This window comes from Pleurodeles waltl, chromosome 1_2 (genome assembly GCF_031143425.1).
Source record: "Pleurodeles waltl isolate 20211129_DDA chromosome 1_2, aPleWal1.hap1.20221129, whole genome shotgun sequence".
NCBI lineage: Eukaryota > Metazoa > Chordata > Amphibia > Caudata > Salamandridae > Pleurodeles > Pleurodeles waltl.
The window spans coordinates 448,112,648-448,134,071 of record NC_090437.1 but is presented as its reverse complement, the minus strand read 5'-3'; positions in this window follow the sequence as shown (position 1 = coordinate 448,134,071).

Here is a 21,424-nt window from a genome sequence, read left to right as displayed (position 1 = left end):
ATGGAGCTATGGCGAAGAATCGTGGACAGGGTCAACGCAGTGGGACAGCACCCAAGAAATAGAGATGACATCAGGAAGAGGTGTTACGACCTACAGGGGAAGGTGTGTTCCGTGGTCTCAAGACACCACATCGCGGTACAGAGGACTGGCGGCGGACCCTCACCTACTCCCCACAACTAACAACATGGGAGGAGCAGGTCTTGGCTATTCTGCATCCTGAGGGCCTCCCAGGAATAGCTGGAGGAATGGACTCTGGTAAGGCAAATCTTTACTACTATATCCCCCACCCTACCTGCATGCCATCACATACCCCCACCCTAGCCCTCACCCCCATCACTCCTACTCCTCACACATGTCCCAATATTACAAACTACCCATCCAAAACCCAAGCCCTGCATGCAGCACCAAAGCATGGACAACCATCACCAATGCATGGCCACTGCACATACCCATACACCCCCCTAAACCATCATCACACATGGTCCTGCACAGGAATGCAAGAACTGGGGTACAGGGTCACCCACCCATTGCACACCATGGCACACGCAGATGCAATAATCATGCTTTTACCCACCCCTGCAGGACCCCTACCCAACGTCACCGGACAGGAGGGTCCAGACATGTCCACTCCACCCACAGAAGAGGCCCACAGTGATGACATCAGCTCTGTCCAACTAGATCTAGACGACCAGCCCAGTCCATCTGGGACCTCAGGACAGTCGGTTCCCCTCACACTGGCACATGCCACCACAGACCTTCCCCCCTCTGGAAACACCAGCACAGCACCCACCCAGCGGGCCCATACCTCTGTCCCCAGGACACGTCAATCAGCAGTGTGTCCACCACTACAGGGAACCCAGGCTAACCCACCACCCCAACAACAACAGGGACCTGGGGGCAGTGGCAGTGGGCACATCGTTGAGGGGACAGAGGCCGAGGAACACAGGGGAACTGGGAGGGCTTCTGTGCGATAGGGGGAGGACAGGCCCACGGAACCCACTCTCCACGAGGCCCTCTCCAACATCATGGGAGCCTACCACCATTCCCAGGAGACGATGGCAACGGTAGTGGACAAGTTTCAGGAGACCCAGCGGCTGCAGGAGGAACAGTATCTGGGCTTCAGGGAGGAACTAAAATCCATCAATTCCACCCTGGGCACCATTGTAGGGGTGCTGAAGGAACTCGTCAACACAAGGAGGGACACTGTGGCACAACAAGGGGCCCCTGACACTAGCCTGGACGATGAATTGCCCACCACCTCCACCGGCGTTAGTGGACAGGAGGCACCGCCGCAGGACCACCACACCAGCACCCCACCCCCTGCAGAGGGAGAACCACCCCGCAAACGGTCCCTGAGATCCAGGACAAAGATAGAGAGCGATGCCAAGACCCCCGCCAAGAAATGAGACCACCCTGATTGTCATCCATTTGTCCCACCCTGTCCATACTTAAACTGCCCCAGCTCCACTTCCTATGCCCCTTTGGACAATGCACCTGTGAGAATAATAGACTGGACTCTGCCATGGACATTCCTCCATCATCACCCCTCACCATTTTACAACCCCCTCCAAAATTGAGCACTTAAATAAACACCCTTACAGCACAAAACAAACTGGAGTCTGTCTGTGATTTCAAAATAGTGTACTAGCAATTACAGTGCCCAAATGCTCTTTCAAATGTAATGTCAACATACCTATGTCACACAGCTCTAGTCCATGAGGAAACAAAGCAGATGTCACACAGTGGGACCCACATCTGTGAAATCGAAAGGGAAAGTGACAACTCAGTGACCATACACTGGGTGAAAAAGACAGACAGTAGAGAGGTAGTAGATTTAAATTAGATGTAGCAGGCAGTGTTGTCTTCTTACCTGTGTCTCACTAGAAGTATTGCAGGATCACTGTGTTCCTGTTGTCGATGTCCTCTTCTTCTGCTTCCTCGTCTTCACTGTCCACAAGCTCCACAGCTGCCACAACACCTCCATCTGGACCATCCTCCTGAAGAAAAGGCACCTGTCGTCGCAAAGCCAAGTTGTGAAGCATACAGCAGGCCACGATGATCTGGCACACCTTCTTTGTGAGTAGAATAGGGAACCACCTGTCATATGTAGGCACCGGAGTCTGGCCTTCTGAAGGCCGAAGGTCCGCTCCATAATCCTCCTAGTTCTCCCATGGGCCTCATTGTAGCGTTCCTCTGCCCTTGTCCTGGGATTCCTCACTGGAGTCAGTAGCCATGACAGGTTGGGGTAACCAGAGTCACCTGTAAATGGCGAGGGCCAACTGTTAGACACACACTGACTCATAGGGACATCCACAGACCCAGACAACTATTCACACTGATTTGGGTCCAGGTGCTCACCTAATAGCCACACACGGTGCCTCTGGAGTTGCCCCATCACATAAGGGATGCTGCTATTCCGCAGGATGTAAGCGTCATGCACTGAGCCAGGGAATTTTGCATTAACATGGGAGATGTACTGGTCTGCCAAACACACCATCTGCACATTCATGGAATGATAACTCTTCCGATCTCTGTACACCTGTTCACTCATGCGGGGGGGACCAAAGCCACATGTGTCCCATCAATTGCACCTATGATGTTGGGGATATGTCCCAGGGCATAGAAGTCACCTTTCACTGTAGGCAAATCCTCCACCTGAGGGAAAACGATGTAGCTCCGCATGTGTTTCAGCAGGGCAGACAACACTCTGGACAACACGTTGGAAAACATAGGCTGGGACATCCCTGATGCTATGGCCACTGTTGTTTGAAAAGACCCACTTGCTAGGAAATTGAGTTCTGACAGCACCTGCACTTGAGGGGGGATTCCTGTGGGATGGCAGATAGCTGACATCAGGTCTGGCTCCAACTGGGCACACAGTTCCAGGATTGTGGCACGATCAAGCCTGTAGGTGATGATCACATGTCTTTCCTCCATTGTCGATAGGTCCACCAGCGGTCTGTACACCGGAGGATGCCGTCATCTCCTCACCTGCCCCAGCAGACAGTGCCTATGGAGGAGAACAGCGAGCACAGAGTCAACCAACTCTGAGGTACGTAAACATAGCTTACTCTGAAAATATTCATAAATCGAAATTTGTCTGTATGAGTGTTCAGGCAAGGCCTAGGTATGTGTGACACAGTCAAAAATAAAGCCATGTGGGCCCCTGAAATGGCAGCTGCCTGACCTGTAAGGTGGGACAAGGGGATATGAGGTAACTGCGCTTGCGCTGTACACCGTCGCGGTAGGCGGTCGAAGACCGCGGCGCAATTCTGAATTGGTTAACATTGGACCCTATGGGTCCCAGGTGCCAATGACGATGTACGCAGGCGGTGACGGTATGCACCGCTGCGGACGTGACCGCCATTTTCTCTCTGTTCAATCACTCGATACCTGATCTTCGACAGGAGAGGACCTACACTGCAAGTGCTGCTGTGACCTCAGTCTGGAAGAGACAATGGCTCGTGTGTCTGGAGAAAGGGCCCCTGCCTTCAGCACGGAGGAGTTGGGGAAACTTGTGGATGGGGTCCTCCCCCAGTACACGCTACTCTACGGTCCTCCAGACAAACAGGTAAGTACACTGTGAGCATGCTGTATGGCCAATGCCTATGTGGAGTGGGGTGGATGAAAGATGGGGGGGTGAGAATGAGGCGTGCATGGAAAGACGGTGAGTGCATGTGCGTCATGGCAAGGGTAGCGATGCGGGCCAATGACTGGAACGGTACAGTTGGTAATTACTTCTCTTTTTCCCCTGTACAATTCCTGTAGGTCAGCGCCCACCAGAAGAAGGACATCTGGCGTGCCATCGCCAAGGAAGCACCCACTGCCGGAAAAGATGGGAGGACATTCGCCACTGGAGCAAGAAGACGGCGGAGGCCCAGCTGGGGATGGCCTCCCAATGTGGGAGGGGTGCCCGTCGCACCATGACCCCCCTGATGTTCAGGATCCTGGCGGTGGCGTACCCGGAGTTGGATGGGCGCTTGAGGGCATCACAGCAGCAACAAAGGGGTGAGTACACTCTCCTTCTGCTGATTCAGCGTGCATTGTGGGTGTTTGGGTAGGGGAGGTGGGCTGTGGGTTCGCCTAGGCTAGGGCGAGTTTGCTAGTTAAGTTCCCTTCTTCAGGCAGGCCCTGTGGCACCCCACCCCACCTGTGTACAGTGCCAACTACACCTAGTCAGGCTCCTGTGACATCCATGTGTGCAGAAATCAGCCGCAGCCTTGTAAGCCATGTCCCAGGGATTGAATAGTGGACCCCAAGTGCGCGGCGTAGTGCAGGGGGCTTCTGTGTCTGTCGTGTCCACCAACGGTAGCGGTATTGCATGCACTGAACATGTCTTTCTTCTGTCTCCCCCCCTTTTTGGGGTCTCCCTGTACTTGTGTGCATTAGCATCATCAGGTGGAGGAGCAGTGGCACCGGAGCAGGAGTGAGCTGCATCCCACATGGCCCTGGAGGGCGAGACTACGGACTCTGAATTCACCAGTGGGACGGAGGGTGAGGGGAGCTCCATGGCGGGGACAGGAGCTGAGACCAGCGACACCGACTCCTCCTCTGATGGGAGCTCCCTTGCTGTGGCGGCCCCATCTGTGCCCCCCGCATCTACAGGTGCAGCCGCCAACCCCCCTACCAGCACCGCCCTCCCAGCAGCCCCTCAGCCTTTGCCCCGTGCTCGCTCACCCAGGAGGGTGGGCATCACCTTCGCCCCAGGCACCTCAGCCCCTGCCCCTGTCAACCCTGCTGCCCTCAGTGAGGAGGCCATTGACCTCCTCAGGTCCCTCACTGTTGGGCAGTCTACCATTTTGAATGCCATCCAGGGTGTGGAGAGGCAGTTGCAACAAACCAATGCATACCTGGAGGGCATTCCCTCTGGTCAGGCAGCCCTTCAGCAAGCTTTTCAGACTCTGGCCTCAGCACTGATGGCAGCCATTGTCCCTGTCTCTAGCCTCCCCCTCCAACTTCCTCCACCCAGACACAATCCCCTGTACCTCAGCCTATCCCAAGCACACCATCAGACCAGCATGCACACACCTCAACACACAAGAGAAGCTCTGGCAAACATAAGCACCACACATCCCACAGGCACTCACGCAAGCATCAGACACATGCAGACACACCAACATCCACTGCCTCCATTGTGTACCCCTCCTCCTCGTCTCCCTCCTCCCTCCCTGTCTCGTCTCCACTCACACCTGCATGCACTACATCCTCAGCCACTACGTCCATCACCATCACACCCACCACCACACCCGCTCACGTGCAGTCACCACCCCCACTACCATTCACACATCCCCTGTGTCCTCTCCCAGTGTGTCTGTGAGGCCACCTCCCAAGGTACACAAACGCAGCCACACACCCACCCAACAGCCGTCCACCTCACCTCACCACAGCCTCCAGCCCATGCACCTTCACCCAAAGTCACCAAACGTACACCTCCTACAACCACAACCTCTTCCTCCACTCCCAAACCCCCTCCAGCTGCCCGTCCCAGTGTTCCTAAGAAACTTTTCCTGGCTAGCCTTGACCTCTTTCCCTCACCTCCCCGGCCCCGTCAGTCTCCTAGGGCCCGACTCTCCAGGTCCCAACCTAGCACCTCAGCCACAACATCGGTGGGACCATTGGTGCCAGTAGTCACCGGATTATGGAGTGCACCAGGCAGCAGGGCAACCAGTGTGGCCAGGAGCCACAGCATGGACAGTCCCCCACCTGTCAAGCATAAAAAGTTGGCCAGTGCCCAGTGGGAGAGAAGAAAGAAACCAGCCACCAAAGCCGCTCCCAGGGGTACAGTTGGGAGTGTGGAGACAGCTGCAACACCATCCAAGGTGGGGAAGGGGCACAGTAAAACCAGCAAGTCTGGGAAGATCAGCACAGCGGACAAGACCGCCAGCAGCCACACTGCCCAGGAGGCGACCGCCAGCAGCCACACTGCCCAGGAGAAGACCGCCAGCAGCAGCCCCGCTGCCCAGGAGGCGACCACCAGCAGCCCCGCTGCCACAGACAGGACCGCAAGCAGCAGCCCCGCTGCCCAGGAGGCGACCGCCAGCAGCCCCGCTGCCACAGACAGGACCGCCAGCAGCAGCCCGCTGCCCAGGAAGCGACTGCCAGCAGCCCCGCTGCCACAGACAGGACCGCCAGCAGCAGCCCGCTGCCCAGGAGGCAACCGCCAGCAGCCCCGCTGCCAGAGACAGGACCGCCTGCAGCAGCCCCGCAGGCCAGGACAAGACCGCCACCAGCTGAGCCGCTGCCAAGGACACCCCCGCCACAAGCACTGCAGGCCAGGACAAGACCGCCACCAGCTGAACCGCTTCCAAGGAAACCGCCACCACAAGCACCGCAGGCCAGGACAAGACAGCCACCAGCTGAACCGCTGCCAAGGACACCGCTGCCACAAGCACCGCTGCCAAGGACACCGCCGCCACCAGCACCGCTGAACAGGACAAGACCGCCACCAGCTGAACCGCTGCCAACGACACCGCTGCCACAAGCACTGCTGCCAAGGACACCGCCAGCCCCGCTGAACAGGACAAGACCGTCACCAGCTGAACCGATGCCAAGGACACCGCCGCCACAAGCACCGCTGCCAAGGACACAGCTGCCACCAGCACCGCTGAACAGGACAAGACCGCCACAAGCACCGCTGCCAAGGACACCGCCGCCACAAGCACCGCTGCCAAGGACACCGCCGCCACCAGCACCGCTTAACAGGACAAGACCGCCACAAGCACCCCCGAACAGGACACCGCCGCCACCAGCACCGCAGGCCAATGAGCGCCAAAAGCTCTGACGCTACTGAGGCTGCCACGAGCAGGATGAAGCACTCTGGGCACCAAGCCCCCTCCAGAACCAGTGGAGAGATACATCCACTACCTCAGTCCTTGGCAGGATGAAGCACTCTGGGCACCAAGCCCCCTCCAGAACCAGTGGAGAAAAGCATCCACTACCTCAGTCCTTGGTAGGATGAAGCACTCTGGGCACCAAGCACCCTCCAGAACCAGTGGAGAGATACATCCACTACCTCAGTCCTTGGCAGGGTGAAGCACTCTGGGCACAATGCCCCCTCCAGAACCAGTGGAGAATGTTATCCACTTGAGAGTCTGTGGCTTTGCACTCCCCAGGATTGAACAGTGGGCAAACCACCCACTGTAGAGACTTGTGAGACTGTGGCTTTGCACTCCCAAGGATTGAACAGTGGGCATGGAGCCCGCTCGTGGATCTGGTGTCGTGCACTCAACCGGCTGAGGTGCCCCCCCCTTCCCTTCCCCCTGAGGTGCCTGTTTTATTTCCAACTGATGCCCCTGCAGTGTTCTCTCCGTCTTGTTTGGGTATTGAGTGTGGGCCTCGCCCATGCCTTTTGGGCCCAGTGATCCACGGAATATGATGGTGGAATCCCTTCGACTTGTGTTCTTGGTGTATAAAATTGTACATAGTATAAATGTATATATTTGTAAATATTTTTGATGTATGTAATTGAATACATCACAATTATTCGACTCATTTCCTTTTGTCCTTGCATTCTTCCAGGGGAGGTTGGGGGGTGTAACTGTTATGTATCAATATGTATTAGCGTGTTTGTTGTAGTGGGTGAGAGTGGGGGTGGGGATGTTGCGTGTGTGTGTCACTGTTTTTTCCCTCCCCTGTGTCGTAGGTGCAGTGCTCACAGTTGTCTTCGCCTCCGGCGTTCGTGCTCCTGGTAGAGGAGCAGGAAGATAAAGGCTGGCAGAATCTGGAGCTCCGGATCCATGGCGTCCAGATTCCTCGTGGGGTGTGTAGAGATGAGCGTTTTCCCTTCGAAGTCCTGTTTCCGCAGTGTTTTTGTTCGCGGTGAATCCACCCCAGAAAAGGTGGCGGATTGGTGGGTTGTGATACTGTGGCAGTACATTGTCCTCCGCCTGTCTGTTGGCGGTTACCGCCACAATGTTTGTTTGTTCCGCTGAGGCAGTCGGAGTGTTAAAGTTGCTGTCTATGTTGGCGGTTTCCGCCACGGTCTTAATTCCATTTTTTTTTACCGCCGGCCTGCTGGCGGTTTTACCGCTGCTTTAACACCAACCGCCAGGGTTGTAATGACCACCATACTGTTTTCATGGCCAATTGGCTCTTTCTGTGTGTGCAGCAGAATGCAGCATGCATAGGTGGCACATTCATATGAGGTTAAATCACAGTCTATTTCCTTATTGCAACCTGCAACTGCTCCCCTGGGGTGGTGTTTGATGGTGGTATTGCCTCAGGGTTTAGGTGACACCTACATCTGAGTTAGCTTCATCATGCTATGTATCTTATGGTGACACACCTATGGCAACACACATTGCATGTCCCTTCCATTCAAAGTGCAGCATGGGAGGGGGCCCTATTTCCAATGTGGCTTCAAGTCACAATAGAGTGGTCATCCGCCAACTTGTACCTACAGTGCAGGCCATGACAATGGCACTAGGGTTTCTTACATATGCCCATTAGTGATCTTGAGTGGCAGCTGATGTTTGTGCTATCCATCAGATGTCCAAGGGTGTTTTATGCATTGTTTCTGGATGATCTACATCACTACCAGTGTCTCTCCTATTTTCCAATACATGAATCATAATTTTTACTGTCAACGCATGCACAGTGCAGGCTATGGGATGGGGCTCAGCTACTTTGCAAATGTGTCCATTAGCACGGTGCATGTAAGGTCGTAAATACTCCTACAGGGTCCCACTATAGCATCAATGATCTGCACTGACTAACAGTGACTCTGCCCCCTGGTGGGCCATTTACTGTTTACAATACAGGCATGATGGTGTTGTGGGTCAGTAAGTGGTGCATGTGAGGTGGCACTACAATTGGTGTGGTGCCACTTTTCACAAATCTGGCACATGGTATGTGATGCCCATTATATTGTATTCCTATGTGTGTAACCCAATGCATCAAACATATGTATATGCACACTAAGGTAAGTCAGGTATGTGTTGATGAGATGTAGTTGGTATTGGCACCAGTTGTCTGGCATTGGGTGTTTGTTCTGGCAGAGGCTTGCACAGCATGAATTAAGAGGTCTGTGCCTATGTGTGACTTTCGTTACATGAGCATGGTGTATGCCATTGACATTGCTGTGCTATTCTTTGTTTGGTGTAATGTGTGTGTGAAGTGTATGTAGTGGCCAACCTGTGGTGTGTGGACATCTTCTGTAGCAAAGGGTACATATCTCCACCTGTTCTTCATGTGGTGTGCCTGTCAAGTTGTGGGTGTGTTATGTACGTGTGAATGTATGTGTCTGTGCACTGATTGTGCTGTACTGCAGCATGATGCATATGTATTGTTACCTGCATATCTGTGTATGTGTTTTTGGAGTGGTTTATGTCTTGTGTGTCTTACAGGGGTGGTGTGTTGTGTGTATATTGCTAGGTTTGTTGACTTATCCACAAGTAGGCCATTGCCATATTGGCCATCCTGGAAGTGTTTGTTGATCCTGCTGTGCCTGAATATGTAGGCATCATGGACACTATCAGGATACTTTGCTAAAATGTTTGTAAATAGTCCACGGTGGTCAACTATGGCCTGCATATTTATGGAATGCGTATGCTTCCTATTTCTGTATAAATGTTCTGTTGCCGCAGGTGGGACAAGTGACACATGAGTGCAGTCCATTGCACCCAGCACATGAGGGAAGCCAGCAAATTGGTAAAACCTTGTTTTATCTCCTGCTGCATTTGCTGGGTGTTGGGGAAGCAAATGTGGCGGGGTGTCAGAGAGATGATTGTGTCTAACACCTTTGGCAGGAAGACTTAGAAAGACGGCTGTGACACACCATCAGCCAGTGCACCCGTTGTCTGGAATGAGCCACTTGCTAGCATATGCAGGACAGCTAGCAGCTTTGTGACAGGTGGTATATTATGTGGTGTCTGCAGGCTGGCTTTGGTCTGTGGTTCAATGTGGTGCAGCAGGCTTATTTGGCTTGCCGGTTGAGTCGGTATGTCCTAAGGAGGTCTTCTTCCCTGAGGCCAAGGAGGGATGTCCTGTTCCTGAATATCCTCTCCTGCCTTCTGCGTTGCCTTTGCGGGTGTCTTTGTGGTGGTTGTGATTGCTGCAGTAGTGGTGGTTGCTGTTGTGGTTGTTTTCCTCTGCTTCGTCTCCCGAGCTGGAGGAGTAGCACTTCCATCTTGTCCTGTGGGTTACCAATGGTGCTTCTGTGTGTTCTCCTTAAGTAGTGGTGTGTGGGCCTCATTTTAATGCCTGGTCTGACCCAGGTGTTAAAATATGATGCAAATCCAGGTTAATGTCATTTTTTGGGTCAACCTCCCACCTGTTCGTCATATTTGCACGGGTGGATAAATATGGCGTTAGGGGCTTAGAGTTATTTTTTGGTTGGGAACGCCTACCTTGCATCTCATTGACGCAAGGTGGTTTCACGCATCCAAAAAATTTCGTTTACTCCAATATTTTGCCGCTAGACAGGTCTAGCATCAAAATATAACTATGGAGTTAACTTTGCGTTAAAAAAAAATCACGCTAATTCAGTGCAAACAGAGTATAAATATGTCCCTTAGAGACTATCTTGAACTCAAAAAGAGTGCCTAATTCTTGCCTATGACCTTTTATCACTGTTAGAACACTGTACATAGTGTGGGTACTGCAAAAGCTGTGTTAGGCTGTTAGAAATTGGGTCTCTAGTTGGCAGAGGTACACACCCTTGTCTAAGGACCACATTCCTAGTCAGGGTAAGTCACAACACAGTCCAAATTATCTTGTGCCTGCCCTCTGGTAGCTTTGCACTGAGCAGTCAGACTTAACTTAGAAAGCAATGTGTAAAGTATTTGAGCAATAACTCATACAGTAACACAGTGAAAACACCGCACAAATTCACCACACTGGTTTTAGAAAAATGGATAATATTTATCTGAATAAAATAAGATCAAAACGACAAAAATCTAAAATGCACAATTTGAGATATTACTTTTGAAAGGTTTAAAAGAGTCAATCCTTAAAAATCAGTTGTTGTATCTTTGTGAAACACAGTACCTAGGATGCATAAAAAATAACGACGCACGGAGGATGCAGAGGAGATGCATTGAAAAATAAGGCTCTGTGTTAGAGTTTCCAGGAGCACAGCCTTGGTTCCTCACTGCAATGCTGGGATATTTTGGAGCTCAGGGATGATGTGTTGAAAATCCTTAACACACTTGTAGAAAGGTGCAGGTGCTGCATTGATCTGGTAGGCGTTGTGGTGATTTTGAAACCGCAAGGCAGGCACTGCATCAGAGTTCCAGTTGCAAGTCTGACGCTGAGTCGTTCCGGTCGGCGGTGCTGTGATTTTCCAGCCGCGATACGGGTGTTGCATCAATTTCTGCAGGTGTTGGGTTGATTTTCTGACACATGAGGATTTCCTGAAGGGGTGAGGTCTTTGTTGGCCCTGAGACTTTCGAAACAGGAGGCAAGCACAATTCAAACCCTTGGAAAGTACTTTAGTTGGAAGGCAGAGTCCTTCCAGCAGAGTCAGGAGCACCAGGCAGCAGGGCAACAAGCAGGAAAACAGTCCTTCAGCAAAGCAGTCCAGTTGAGTCCTTGGGGCAGCCAGGCAGCCTCTCTGACAGAGTCCAGGTGTATGTCCAGATGTGTCTGATTTGGTGGGGTCAGAGACCGAGTTTATATTCCCAAAAATGCCTTTGAAGTGTGGGAAAGTTCAAAGAGTGGTTTTGAAGTGCACAAGTTCCCCTTTCAGCCCAGTCCTGTCTGCCAGGATCCCTGTAGGGGGTTATTAGTTGTTTGCGCGAGGGCAGGCCACTGACCTTCGAAATATATGAGAGAGCCCCTCCACCCTTCCTACCCAGGGAGACCAATTGAGTATGCGGATGAATGCAGATGTGACTGAGTATCCTGTGTCTTATGGCTGTCTGGGTGGAATGCACAAGGGGAGATGTCAAGCAGCACCGACCAGACGTGGATTGGAGACTGGGCTGTAAGGCAGAGATGGCAGTAAGTGCAGAGAAATAGCCACTTTCTAAAAGTGGCATTTCTAAAATAGTAATATTAAATCCAACTTCACCAGTAAGCAGGATTTTCAATTGCCATTCTGGCAATACTAAACATGACAGGGCTACTCCTTCCAAATCTACCACTTAAAAATGTAAGAGGGCAGTTCTAATGTTAGCCTATGATAGGAGCAGGCCTTACAGTAGTGGAAAACGAATTGTTTAGTTTTTCACTACCAGGACAAGTAAAACAGATAAGTACATGTCCTGCCTTTTACTTACGTGGCACCCTGCCCTATGGATTACGTAGGGCCTACATTAGGGGTGACTTATATGTTGAAAAAGGAAGGTTTATGGCTTGGCAAGTAGTTTTAAATGCCAAGTCGCAGTGGCAGAGAAACTGCATACACAGGCCTGGGGCATGGTTTAGGGGCTACTTATGTGGGTGGCACAATCAGTGCTGCAGGCCCACTAGTAGCATTTAATTTACAGGCCCTGGGCACATATAGTGCACTTTACTAGGGACTTATAGGTAACTTAAATCTGCCAATTGGGTAGGAACCAATGTTACCATGTTGAGGGGAGAGAGCACATGCACTTTAGAACTGGTCAGCAGTGGTAAAGTGTGCAGAGTCCTAAAACCAGCAAAAACAGGGTGAGAAAAATGGAGGGAGGCAGGCAAAAAGTTGGGGGATGACCACCCTAAGGCTGTTAGGCCTAACATAGACCATTATAGATGGTGTTAGAACTTTAGAAGCTGGCTGGAGTCCAGTTATTGTGTTTGTGGAACCCTGTAGCTGAACCCCTTCTTGTGTTCAGTATTTTGATTTGCTTTGATATTAAAGTACTTCTCTTCTTACTAAGCCAGGGCTAGGCAGTGAGTTAATGCTTCTGTTGTTCCCAGGTCTGGTTATAGAGGGAGGGCCAGGGGGGCCAGGCACTCCCAAAGTAGCCCTGTGACCCAACCATGGCCCATTTAGAATTAGAAAAAGAGCTTTTTTTTTTCTTTTCTTATGTTTCTCCTGGGCCTGCAGTCCCGCTTTCTCAGCTAAATTGTTTGGCTTTCATGACTAAGACCGATGCCCTCAGCTACTTGAAGTTCCTGGGATATGTGTGTAGTCAGTCAGGATAGTGGCCTTTATCTTGCATGTGTGAACAGCAGGGGTACCTGTGACAAACCCACTACATCAAAAGAGACTGATCTAAACCCCCATCACAGGGTACTTAGGAGACATTATATTGCAGTAACAATTGGATAGCATTTTGCCATCCTAAGGAAAGTATTTAAGCATGTGTGTATATATTTACGAAGGGGTTTGTTTTATTTTCTTCCTGTTGTGAATCTATGCTTAACCTGTAGCGCTATTTATAACATAATTACTGCCAAAATAATGTCATATGTTTTGATTTGTGAAGTGAACAGACTTTTGCCAAGTTTTAGTGAAACCACACTGATGGCTCTCTTGTGGCAGGACTGGCAACACATGCTGCCACTTTGCAACAAGGCACAAGCTGCTGCTGTCCTGCCTACTCCCAAAACGCTGGGTTTGTTAGTATAATTTCAGTTTCAGGTCCTGAGCTCGCCCCCCACGACCGCAGCACCAACCTGCTGCCTCCTGCCTCTGTCCCACGACCACGCTGCCGTTTGCGTGTTCGAGGCCCTCCTCCACCCGCAGTCATCCTCCTGCGCCTCATCCCTGGTGGCTAGTGGGCTCACTTGACCCGTGTGCCGCTTCCGCCGTCCCGTAAGTTGTTTTTCGTTTTTTCTGCGACTCGCCGCCGGCGCTTCTGCCCCCATTGTGCCCCCCTGATTGCTGTCTCCCCGATCGTGTATTGTGCCAGTATTGTATTTCTTATTGTGTATTTTTTCGTTTTGTGACTGCCTTGAATTTTGCCTCGATTTCTGTGCTTTTTTGCCCCTTGTGCGCACCCCGATCCCTGCCGCTGCCTCCCCGCGGCCCCGCCCCCCTCGCACTCCCATTTGCCGCTCCCTCCCGCCTCCTGCCTCCCAGCTGCTCCTCCCTCCCCCCCTCCCTTCTTAATGGCTGGCGCTGCGCGTCGCGAGTGAGCGAACTCTGACCTGTTTCAGGTCCTGAGCTCGCCCCCCACGACCGCAGCACCAACCTGCTGCCTCCTGCCTCTGTCCCACGACCACGCTGCCGTTTGCGTGTTCGAGACCCTCCTCCACCCGCAGGCATCCTCCTGCGCCTCATCCCTGGTGGCTAGTGGGCTCACTTGACCCGTGTGCCGCTTCCGCCTTCCCGTAAGTTGTTTTTCGTTTTTTCTGCGCCTCGCCGCCGGCGCTTCTGCCCCCATTGTGCCCCCCTGATTGCTGTCTCCCCGATCGTGTATTGTGCCAGTATTGTATTTCTTATTGTGTATTTTTTCGTATTGTGACTGCCTTGAATTTTGCCTCGATTTCTGTGCTTTTTTGCCCCTTGTGCGCTCCCGGATCCCTGCCGCTGCCTCCCTGCGGCCCCGTCCCCCTCGCGCCCCCATTTGCCGCTCCCTCCCGCCTCCCAGCTGCTCCTCCCTCCCCCCTCCCTTCTTAATGGCTGGCGCTGCGCGTCGCGAGTGAGCGAACTCTGACCTGTTTCAGGTCCTGAGCTCGCCCCCCACGACCGCAGCACCAACCTGCTGCCTCCTGCCTCTGTCCCACGACCACGCTGCCGTTTGCGTGTTCGAGGCCCTCCTCCACCCGCAGGCATCCTCCTGCGCCTCATCCCTGGTGGCTAGTGGGCTCACTTGACCCGTGTGCCGCTTCCGCCGTCCCGTAAGTTGTTTTTCGTTTTTTCTGCGCCTCGCCGCCGGCGCTTCTGCCCCCATTGTGCCCCCCTGATTGCTGTCTCCCCGATCGTGTATTGTGCCAGTATTGTATTTCTTATTGTGTATTTTTTCGTATTGTGACTGCCTTGAATTTTGCCTCGATTTCTGTGCTTTTTTGCCCCTTGTGCGCTCCCCGATCCCTGCCGCTGCCTCCCTGCGGCCTCGCGCCCCCATTTGCCGCTCCCTCCCGCCTCCCAGCTGCTCCTCCCTCCCCCTCCTTTCTTAATGGCTGGCGCTGCGCGTCGCGAGTGAGCGAACTCTGACCTGTTTCAGGTCCTGAGCTCGCCCCCCACGACCGCAGCACCAACCTGCTGCCTCCTGCCTCTGTCCCACGACCATGCTGCCGTTTGCGTGTTCGAGGCCCTCCTCCACCCGCAGGCATCCTCCTGCGCCTCATCCCTGGTGGCTAGTGGGCTCACTTGACCCGTGTGCCGCTTTCGCCGTCCCGTAAGTTGTTTTTCGTTTTTTCTGCGCCTCGCCGCCGGCGCTTCTGCCCCCATTGTGCCCCCCTGATTGCTTTCTCCCCGATCGTGTATTGTGCCAGTATTGTATTTCTTATTGTGTATTTTTTCGTATTGTTACTGCCTTGAATTTTGCCTCGATTTCTGTGCTTTTTTGCCCCTTGTGCGCTCCCCGATCCCTGCCGCTGCCTCCCTGCGGCCCTGCCCCCCTCGCGCCCCCATTTGCCGCTCCCTCCCGCCTCCCGCCTCCCGCCTCCCAGCTGCTCCTCCCTCCCCCCTCCCTTCTTAATGGCTGGCGCTGCGCGTCGCGAGTGAGCGAACTCTGACCTGTTTCAGGTCCTGAGCTCGCCCCCCACGACCGCAGCACCAACCTGCTGCCTCCTGCCTCTGTCCCACGACCACGCTGCCGTTTGCGTGTTCGAGGCCCTCCTCCACCCGCAGGCATCCTCCTGCGCCTCATCCCTGGTGGCTAGTGGGCTCACTTGACCCGTGTGCCGCTTCCACCGTCCCGTAAGTTGTTTTTCGTTTTTTCTGCACCTCGCCGCCGGCGCTTCTGCCCCCATTGTGCCCCCCTGATTGCTGTCTCCCCGTTCGTGTATTGTGCCAGTATTGTATTTCTTATTGTGTATTTTTTCGTATTGTGACTGCCTTGAATTTTGCCTCGATTTCTGTGCTTTTTTGCCCCTTGTGCGCTCCCCGATCCCTGCCGCTCCCTCCCTGCGGCCCCGCCCCCCTCGCGCCCTCATTTGCCGCTCCCTCCCGCCTCCCAGCTGCTCCTCCCTCCCCCCTCCCTTCTTAATGGCTGGCGCTGCGCGTCGCGAGTGAGCGAACTCTGACCTGTTTCAGGTCCTGAGCTCGCCCCCCACGACCGCAGCACCAACCTGCTGCCTCCTGCCTCTGTCCCACGACCACGCTGCCGTTTGCGTGTTCGAGGCCCTCCTCCACCCGCAGGCATCCTCCTGCGCCTCATCCCTGGTGGCTAGTGGGCTCACTTGACCCGTGTGCCGCTTCCGCCGTCCCGTAAGTTGTTTTTTGTTTTTTCTGCGCCTCGCCGCCGGCGCTTCTGCCCCCATTGTGCCCCCCTGATTGCTGTCTCCCCGTTCGTGTATTGTGCCAGTATTGTATTTCTTATTGTGTATTTTTTCGTATTGTGACTGCCTTGAATTTTGCCTCGATTTCTGTGCTTTTTTGCCCCTTGTGCGCTCCCCGATCCCTGCCGCTGCCTCCCTGCGGCCCCGCCCCCCTCGCGCCCCCATTTGCGGCTCCCTCCCGCCTCCCGCCTCCCAGCTGCTCCTCCCTCCCCCCTCCCTTCTTAATGGCTGGCGCTGCGCGTCGCGAGTGAGCGAACTCTGACCTGTTTCAGTTCCTGAGCTCGCCCCCCCACGACCGCAGCACCAACCTGCTGCCTCCTGCCTCTGTCCCACGACCACGCTGCCGTTTGCGTGTTCGAGGCCCTCCTCCACCCGCAGGCATCCTCCTGCGCCTCATCCCTGGTGGCTAGTGGGCTCACTTGACCCGTGTGCCGCTTCCGCCGTCCCGTAAGTTGTTTTTCGTTTTTTCTGCGCCTCGCCGCCGGCGCGTCTGCCCCCATTGTGCCCCCCTGATTGCTGTCTCCCCGTTCGTGTATTGTGCCAGTATTGTATTTCTTATTGTGTATTTTTTCGTATTGTGACTGCCTTGAATTTTGCCTCGATTTCTGTGCTTTTTTGCCCCTTGTGCGCTCCCCGATCCCTGCCGCTGCCTCCCTGCGGCCCCGCCCCCCTCGCGCCCCCATTTGCCGCTCCCTCCCGCCTCCCGCCTCCCAGCTGCTCCTCCCTCCCCCCTCCCTTCTTAATGGCTGGCAAGCCCGTCTGCGCCCGTCCGCGCCTGGACCGCGCCCAGCGCCACCCCCCCTGGTCCTCGCGCCCCCCGCATCCGCTACTCGGCCAACGAACTCCGCGCTTTCAACCCCGGCTCCTCCACGGAGTGCTTCCTGGCATCCCCGAAGCACACTAAAGGACCTTTTTCCTGCCGACCCTGCAATTTCTCCTGCATCAGAACGACAAAACCAACAACTAAAACTCTCAACCCCAACCACCTGAACTGCATCCTCATCAACACCCGCTCCGCACGAAAACACGCCATCGAGCTCTGGGATTTGCTCGACTCCACTGCACCCGACGTGGCCTTCCTGACCGAAACCTGGTGGAACGACTCCTCGGCTCCGGACATCGCCATCGCCATACCGGACGGTTATAAAATCACCAGAAGAGACCGAACCAACGGAATCGGCGGTGGAATAGCCATCGCTCACAAAGCTACCCTCAAAATCCACACCCACACTGACGACACCCTCAAGACAGCCGAACACCTCCACTTCCAGATCCACACGGACCCCAACACGACCCTCAGAGGAACCCTCATATACCGCCCTCCAGGACCAAGAGCCCCCTTCAGCGACACCATCGCCGACCTCGCAAGCACCCACGCCCTCGCTTCCCCGGATTACATCCTCCTGGGAGACCTAAACTACCATCTGGAAAATAACAACGACGCCAACACCGCAGCACTGACCTCCAACCTCCTCAACCTCGGACTCCGCCAGCTGGTCAACACTCCCACCCACATCGCCGGACACACCCTCGACCCCCTCTTCACCTCAAGCAACCACATCTCTTTCAGCCACACCTCCGAACTCCACTGGACCGACCATCACTGCGTCCATTTCTCCTATAAGAAAATTACCAAGCAGCATCTCATCCATCTACCCCCCTACCGCCGCTGGAGCAAAGTCACCCAAGACCAACTGACCAGCACCCTCGTCAAAAACCCTCCACCCGACGCAGCCGACCCGAACACAGCTGCCATCAACCTCCATCAACGGATCCTCGAATGCGCTAACACCTTAGCCCCTCTCAAGAAACTTACCGCCAACCAAGGAAAGAAAAAACCAGCCTGGTTCCCAGACGAACTGACCACCTCCAAAAGCCTTTGCTAGAAGCTCAAAAAGAAATGGATCCTAGAACGCACACCCGACAACCTCGCCTCCCTCAAAGACGCAAACCGTGAACACCACCAACGGATCCGCGTCGCCAAGCGCGCCCACTTCACCGAACGCATCAACAACAACGCCCACGACTGCAAAGAACTCTTCGGCATCGTGAAAGAACTCTCAAATCCAAAAGCCAACGCCAACGACATCCCGCCCTCCCAGAAACTCTGCGACGACCTCTCCACCTTCTTCCACCAGAAAATCGTGACCATCCACAACAGCTTCAACACCGGCCCACCACCAGACCCCACCCCCGACGTCTCCACCCGCGACTGCCGCCTCACCGCCTGGTCCCACGTGGATGACGCAGAAACCACAACAACCATGAACACCATCCACTCAGGCTCCCCCACGGACCCATGCCCTCATCATGTTTTCAACTCAGCCAACGCCACCATCGCACCCAAACTCCGCAAGATCATCAACCTCTCATTCACCTCCGCCACCTTCCCGGACAGCTGGAAACACGCAGAAATCCAACCCCTCCTCAAGAAACCCAAGGCCGACCCCAACGATCTCAAAAACTTCCGCCCGATCTCTCTCCTCCCTTTTCCAGCAAAAGTCATCGAGAAGATCGTCAACACACAACTCACCCACTTCCTCGAAGACAACTCCATCCTGGACCCCTCACAATCCGGTTTCAGACGAAACCACAGCACGGAGACTGCTCTCCTCGCCGCCACAGATGACATCAGACATCAAATGGACAACGGCGAAACCTCGGCCCTCATCCTCCTCGACCTATCAGCCGCTTTCGACACAGTCTGCCACCGCACCCTACTGACCCGCCTCCAGGAAGCCGGCATCCAAGACAATGCCCTCCACTGGATCTCATCCTTTCTCTCCGACAGAACTCAGAGAGTCCGACGCTCCCCCTTTCGCTCCAAAGCCACCAACCTCATCTGCGGCGTCCCCCAAGGATCCTCCCTCAGCCCCACATTGTTCAACGTCTACATGGCCCCCCTCGCTAAACTGGCCCGCCAGCATCACCTCAGCATCATCTCCTACGCCGACGACACCCAGCTCGTCCTCTCCCTGACCAAAGACCCACTCACCGCCAAAAGAAACCTCCATGAGGGACTAAAATCCATCACCGAATGGATGAACAACAGTCGCCTGAAACTCAACTCCGACAAGACGGAAATCCTCATCCTCGGGCGCTCTCCCTCGGCCTGGAACGACTCTTGGTGGCCCGCCGACCTCGGACCCCCACCCACCCCTGCCAGCCACGCAAGAAACCTCGGCTTCATCCTAGACCCGGCCCTCACCATGTCCAAACAGGTCAGCACCGTCTCCTCCTCCTGTTTCAACACCCTCTGCATGCTCCGCAGAATCTTCAAGTGGATTCCAACAGAGTCCAGAAAGATGGTGACCCAAGCCCTCGTCAGCAGCAGACTGGACTACGGCAACGCACTCTACACAGGCATCCCAACCAAAGACATCAAACGACTCCAGCGCATCCAAAATGCTTCCGCCCGACTGATCCTCGACATACCCCGCCGATGCCACATCTCCCCTCACCTGAGGGAACTCCACTGGCTCCCGGTGGAGAAGAGGATCACCTTTAAACTCCTCACCCACGCTCACAAGGCACTGCACAACACCGGACCTTCCTACCTCAACTCCAGACTAAACTTCTACGCTCCCACACGTCAACTTCGATCCGCCAACCTCGCTCTCGCCGTCGTCCCCCGAATCCAGCGCAAGACCTGCGGCGGCAGATCCTTCTCCTTCCTCGCCGCCAAGACCTGGAACTCTCTCCCCACATCTCTACGCCAGACCCAGGACCTCCTCGCCTTCAGGAGACTCCTCAAGACCTGGCTCTTCGACCGCTAACTGCAGCGCACCCCCCTCCCCCCCCAGCGCCTCGAAACCCTGACGGGTACATAGCGCGCTTTATAAATATCGTGATTGATTGATTGATTGATTAATTTGAAGGAGCCTTGGGCACAGAGACCTTACTTAGGGACACTGTTGACTGTTTTGGTCTCCCAAACAGTTGTATTTTGCTTAAAGGATTAGATCGAAAGCGCTCCTGTAACAGGCCATACACTGATAAAATAAAATAGTAGGCTTATGCTCTTTGTTATGATTTGTAGTTGGAGCTTAGAGTGCCAATGCATTTTGCATTCTAAGTTCCAGTGGTAGTGCGGGTGTTCCTAATAGGACAGTTGGGAGTTGACTGGCCGAAGGACAGCCACGCTCTACATATTAAATAAATACATATTTTAACTCCTCATCTTACCAGTGTGGCGTGCTTGACTGAAGTGTCACAATATTTGGTGACAAACTGAGCCAGTCTGCTTGTCCTTGCAGCCATTTGAAGTGGCTTTGAACCCATCGTTGATAACTTCAGCAGTTACGGATCCAGGAACAAGGAAGATGGTGAAAGGAGAGCAGATATTGTGATCGCATTTATCATCTTCTGTGGTACTGTATGTGGATTTTATATTTTCTCCTGTTTCGATGCCTGTGTAAATTGTGCTCTTGTGCCAATGGACGTCATCACATTCCTGACTCTTCCAAGGTTGTTTGAGTACCACCATCTTGTGCAAGTGTCATCATGCTGATGATGCCCACAGGTTGTGCGTGCCACCATTTTATGGTGAAATGTAACGGTGATACGCATACCATTCATTATGATTGTTATCGTGTATCACCCTGGAAACAGTGATACCCACACTGTACTTGATTTAAAAGCGTGTCATCGTCGAGGTCAACTGTGATACACGCCCCATTAAAATTTGCTTGTCATCGTCAAGATCAACTGTGATACGTACACCATTTAAATTTGCATACTTCTGCATATTTATTAACTCTAGATGACAAAATAGCAGTGTTTAACTCACCAACTCGGGATTGTAGACGTTATTATTCATTTTATACATGTAGGTGCATTACACCTATAACAAAAGTACTAGCTGTGATATATACTTTTTATTTCTCTCTGGTTCACAGTACCATACATTGTTCTTTTAACATGCAGCTTAATACTATAAACCCGCCACCAACATTTTTAGACCAACCTGCAACATTATCTATAGAATGGGAGGATTGGATAACTATGTTTGAAACTTATGTGGAGGCTTTAGGAGGTCAAGACTTTAATGTGTCAAGGAAAAAGGCCTTACTTAATGCTTTAGGCAAAGAAGGGCAACACATTTAAGTAC